This window comes from Triturus cristatus, chromosome 7 (assembly GCF_964204655.1).
Source record: "Triturus cristatus chromosome 7, aTriCri1.1, whole genome shotgun sequence".
Lineage (NCBI taxonomy): Eukaryota > Metazoa > Chordata > Amphibia > Caudata > Salamandridae > Triturus > Triturus cristatus.
Window position 1 is genome coordinate 314,656,702 of NC_140590.1, and position 6,000 is coordinate 314,662,701.

The window sequence follows — 6,000 nt, forward strand, 5'->3', positions numbered from 1 at the left end:
ATCTTGCTCTTTAAACCACCCATCCAGTTTCAAAGTCACAAGGAAAATGTAGCCCATCTAGTTTCACAATAAACCTAATATTAACATTGGCAGCAATAGCATGACAACTACAGGGAAAATTGCCTTGGCTGAAGTAGAAGGCAAAGCAAACATTTTCACAACTTCACTAATTGGGAACTTTGCACAACTTCCCTTCCGTTGCAGCTGAGGCAATCCCTGTCAGAGCCTAAGTTTCGCAAAAAACTTAAGAATTTGCTCTTTTAGGACATCTCTCCCGTTTGTCTCATCAGCTTGTTTCTGACTGCTCACCCTGGGACACACCTCACAGGAGTAGCTATGCGTTCTAGAAAACGTGGATTATTATTATTATTATTATTATTATTAAATACAGAACAAACAAAACGTGTCCAAATCTCCTGAAGCGATTCACCCTATACTGAAGAAAGAATACAACTAGTTTGATTATTGTCAAGCAAAAGATGTGGAAAAAAGAATTGTGCATTCAATTTCATCAATCGGTTATCAAACGAAAGCATTAGTCCTATCTTTCCCTATACTACTTTACAGTGAGCCAACTATCCTATTGAGCATTTGATTCAGTTAAGAATAGGAAGAAAAAGAAGAAAGGTGCCAGCTTCTAGAGTCTTCAGTAGAAATACTCCAAGCATTGGGTCAGGTAGCATAAAGCCTCAATTGCATAAGCATGGATCTGCACGCTACAAGGTCTCAAGATGTGTCTCTCTCCCTCATTAAGAACAGCATGTAATAGCAATTGCATTCTGGTAGACAATCACATGTGACCCCCTCCAGTATTTTTCCAGTCCTCCAGCACAAATAAGACACTGTTGACTTCTTACCCACATCTATAAGTTATAACTTTATTCATCCTTGGGCATTCTTCTCCTCCTCCATGGGAACTCCTCTCCTCGCTTGTTACTATGATTATCTCTGCCAACTCCATCTTCTCATGCTTTGCTATCTTACAAAACACAAGCCCCCCTTTTCTTAATAATGAGGTTTTGTCCACACCTGCAGTGGAAACAAAATACAATGAAACATTGCCCATTGAAGGTTTAGCGGAAAGAGAACGTGAGACTGCAATGTGAGCTTGCACTGAAATACGTTAGGCTAAAATGAAATGGCACATGAAGTTAACTAAATACATGATAGGCCTAAAAAAAAATGAATAGTCAACTTTAGCAAGTGCACTAGCTAACAAATACATGCACAAATGTAAATGCATCACAAATTAAGCCACTGAACATATGAATAATGCAAAGCTATTAAGCGTTATTAATAAAATACTCTCAAGTGAACATGACATCGTGTTGCACCTAGATCTTCTAGCCATTCGTTTGCTCATTTCATTTAATTAGTTTTATGATAGATCTTCTATCATCTAATCTAATTATTAATACATCAGTACATTAATTTCTCCATTAGTCACACATTATCTAAACGGTATCAGTTGTATGTGAGGCACTTTATATATGCAGTACTCCACCTTTCTATTAGTACCGTTAATCACACAAAATATATTAGAGGGCTGACTATTTGTAGTTATGATGCACTCCTACCTTTATCTCAAAGTGGGATCAAAACTATATTCCTCCAATATTTAAGGCCCATCAATAAGGAAACAGGTCGGAGACCCAGGATCTCTCAACCTCCTGTGATTTCGGGCAAATCTCTTATTCTCCCTATGTCTAAAAAAAACCTGGCCTTGAGTAATGTAATCTGGTACACATAAAAAGCACTCTTTTGCCCTCAGGTCAAGTTTATGGTATACACAACTACAAAAAAAGTTACAAAAAACAGCTATTTTAGTAGGAAAGGAGGATTAAAGACCATTCTCATTTATTATGGGATTTGAAACACACTCGTACTTTATTTAAGTCAGGACACACATTTAAATGGTGACTATACTGTCATGTCATACACAAGAGCATAGGTCTTCATGGTTTAAATGTTACACAGTATGTACATCTCGTTAGTGAAATAATTTTTATTGTATTCATTTTATATACAAATGGAGGAATGTTAAATCATTTATTTGAAAACTGAATAAAAAGAAAACAGGCTCCGATTTTCATTTTCATCTCATGCTGCAGTGAGATCGAAGCCACAGCACTGTATCTTCAGAGAGGGGGGTTTAGAAACAGCATATGTTGGTTCCAGTCCCCACAGTGCAGCACAGTGTAGGGCTGTTGTAAGAAAAGGGAATAATGCTGTACTTTTGCAGCCCTAATGTGAACTCTACAGCACAAACAGGAGAAGCTGCTTTTGTGGAAAGGTGCAGCTGTACTGCGTTTCCTAATGTTTGGAATTATACACTGCTCCAAAACACCCCTCTAATCTATGTATTAGTTGAATTTAAACCCTACTTCGAAAACAAGTCAATCTAAATGGCCAATTCACTGACACAAACCACGACTGACAGCATAGCAAAAGTATTTATTGCTCACCTCAGGAATAATGGCAAATTATATTTGAGGTCAGAGATCCTCTGGCCTGTTTAGTGGTTCATCAATTTCAAAATAAAGGTCATAAATTGAGATTGGAAAAATGATGTGTTGCTACATCAAAATCAGCTCTTTTAAATGGTGAATATACTGTGTACTGTATGTGACCGTTCAAAATATATTTTTCAAATAAAAAAGACCAATAAATTGGGACATATTTGACAGCAAATAACTCAATGTGCTTGTATTTGACTTTATGTTCTTTGGGTAAATGTATTGTTGATTGCCGTTTAAACTACTGGCTTTACTTCTGTATTTTTGGTTTTGTCTTTGCTTATGACACAACCATTGAAATAAGGCAGCCATCTTTGAATGGAAAAGAAGCAGCATTCCAAGATGACACCAGGCATAAACCCACCCGTTCACAAGCACGAATGCCATCTCAAAATATTTTTTCTATTGCTGTAAGAAAAAACACTTTGAGAAGGCAGGCATGTATGCCATCTTGGATTAATATAGAAACTATTTACAGATAGCCACTGTTAATACAGCAGGGTGCAAAGGGGAGCAGGTTAGTGCTGGTGGTTTACTATTTAAATAAACAGTGTGCGGGACCAGAAATTGTAGAGCCAGCAGGAGAGAGCGAGAGAGAAAATGGTGCAGCGTATGAGGGTAGAGAGACAAATATTTAATTAAACAGATGAGTGAGGGAGTGGGGAGCATTAAAAGCAAGGAGAGACAATAGTGCCTTATGTACTGCAATGTAAGGTCCTGACATCTGCTATGAAATGATACAAGTCATCCAATCAAAATACAGTGGGGCCGAGATGTTTCTTGTGCAGGATAAACACAAGAATACAAAGGAAATGTGTGACAAAACGCTCCTTTTTGCATGGTAGCCCTAATTTGTTTCTCACTTTTTTTTGTTCACTGTTTTTCAGACTCTGCATACTTAGGCACTTCTGTCAGCTGCCCAGAGTATTTGTCTGACCCCTAAAACATGTAAAAATTGACCAATTCTTAATTGGCATATATACCTTCACTATAAGGCCATAGTATATGGTGTAGAAATGCACCCATGGCATGCATAGGTAAATATCAACTGCTGAATGCTGTCCTTATTGGTTTCAGGCCTACCACTGTAGCCTGACTGCTGCAGTGTAAACTTCTAGCCCGCCCTGTCAAAATAACCCTTTTGACAGGGGAGACTTTGCTTTTAAATATTAATAAGTCACTCTATGTAGGTCTTGTAGCCCTCGAGGTAAGGTTAATCATATTTAAAAAGAGGCCGGTTAGAAATGTAATGGTGCCATGAACATAGACTGACAACTTCTCAAAAGCAATTTTCACTGGTGAATGCTCGGCTTTTTTATGAGGGAATATAAGGTTCAGAACAAAATATCAGTTCTGCAATCTGATTTTTGGAGCAAGGTAGAAAAATGCATTTTTAACTTGCTAAAAATCCAATCTATTTTTTTAAAGATTTAGGAAAAATATTTTTAGAAAGTTAACTTTTACCTGCCTGGAACACCTGTAGGTTAAATTATATTAGCTTAACATCAACTGCCTTGCTAGTGCTTGACCTAAGTGATGTGTGAAAACTGCTTCCAGTGTTGAAACACTGGCTTAGACCTGGGCCTGGTGGCAGGAGAGGTTAGGTGTGGTGCATGTGATACATATCCGTTCAGGAGAGAAGCTGGGATGTTTCCAAGAACTTCATTTATTTTTTGCAGTTTAAAAAATGGATTAATGAGAAATAAACATTCTGAAATACAACAAAATATTAAAATATACGAAATCCTGAGACATGTCGCTATAGAAACGGCATTGATAATATAAAGAAATCAAAAAAGTAAAGAAATACAATTACATGGCCAGTGTAAAATAAGACATATCTCTCAGACAAACTAAGGAAGCAATTTTGCAACATAGTACTAATAGCCTTTATGTGTTTTAAGTATTTTTAAGGAGAAAGGGAAATAGACAAAGAAAAATAACAGGTTATTAATTACACCTTATAAGATGTAGTAAGGGAATAAAAAAGAAAATATGACAGCAACAGAATGATGATACAAAGTAAACAAGAGGTATACAGTGAGCTATTTTGTGGGTAGCCTGAATAGTATGAAGGGAAATCTAAGAATTCAAGGGGGTTTAGAGACTTCAACATTTCTGTTATTAACTACAAAAGGGTTAGTTATGCAAGAAGCCAAATGCAGCCATAGCAATTCTCTTTTAATGGCTATCTCTAATATGGGTGCATCAGCAGTATCAATTCTATGGTTATTGCAAATCAATTTCCACCATGTCAAAAAAGAGACATTATTGAAATTCTTCCAATTAGAGGTAATAACCTGAAAGGTAATGCCAGAAGATCCCCCAACATACGTTTAACCTTGTCTCCAGACCATAGGCCGGAGCATCCTCCAAGAAAAAGGTGAATTATGTGGAAGGAGGCGAAATAGAGAGGAGTTGAGAAAGCTTGTGCTATACTTGCTTGCTAAAAACAGAGAGTTTGGGACAATGAAAAAGCGTATGAAGAAAGTCTTTGCTGGAAACAGTGCAAGCCCAGCAATTATTGTTATTCAAGAGTTTCATTTTGAATACAGAGCTAGTAGTTAAAAACAACCTATTGTAAAAAAAAAAATGGACCGAGTAGTGCTGGCACAGCGAGAAGTATGATCAATTTTAAGCCATAGTTTATTCCATAAAGTAATGGAGTAAGTGGACAAAAGGTCCTATTCCCCGGCTAATTAAATGTTGGTGTTAGCTCTATCCATATCTGATGTGGCGCGCTGTTTAAATAAGAAAGCAGTTTTGACTTCTGTTTAGAAAATGAGAGACGTTGTAGGATTGCCAAGGGATTGAACTGAAGTAGAAGAGGGTCAATAACATTTTGCCTAAGAATGTCTAAGAGAAGAGCATATTTGCGTCTATGAAAGAAGGAAATTTGGAAGCAGGTATGTAACTTCAAAGGAAATAAACTGATTATTGGAGATGATCTGGGAAAATGATGTAACACCATTAGCCAGCCAGGGGCACCACTTTAGAACTTTGTTGTATATGGTGATAATAGGATTGTACCAAATAGGGGATAAAGTAAGAGCTGAGAAGATTTGTATATCTGGCAAATAAGCGTAAATATAAGGGGCCCCCTGCTACCAATAGGGAGTTCCTCTAGGCAGGGAAATAATACACTGTGTACATTCTGGAAAACCATCTGAAGTTCCAGCTACTCAGTGACACAGACATGAATGTAGGAGTTAAAAGCCTGTATCCATGGCCTACTCAGAATTTTTTTAAACAAATATTATAAAGACAATATATATTCCTTGATTATGTATATAATGTTTTGAATGACAACTATTTCAGGTGTTCACTTTGTTCGTATTGGATGTATTATGACTAACTTAGAATGAAAGATGACATGGATGTGGTGTGTTTCTGAATTGTTTAAGACTCATCTATGAATATATATTTAATGTAGAATTCTCAATAAAGAACTATATTTTGTACTTTTCAATATATACATCTTGTC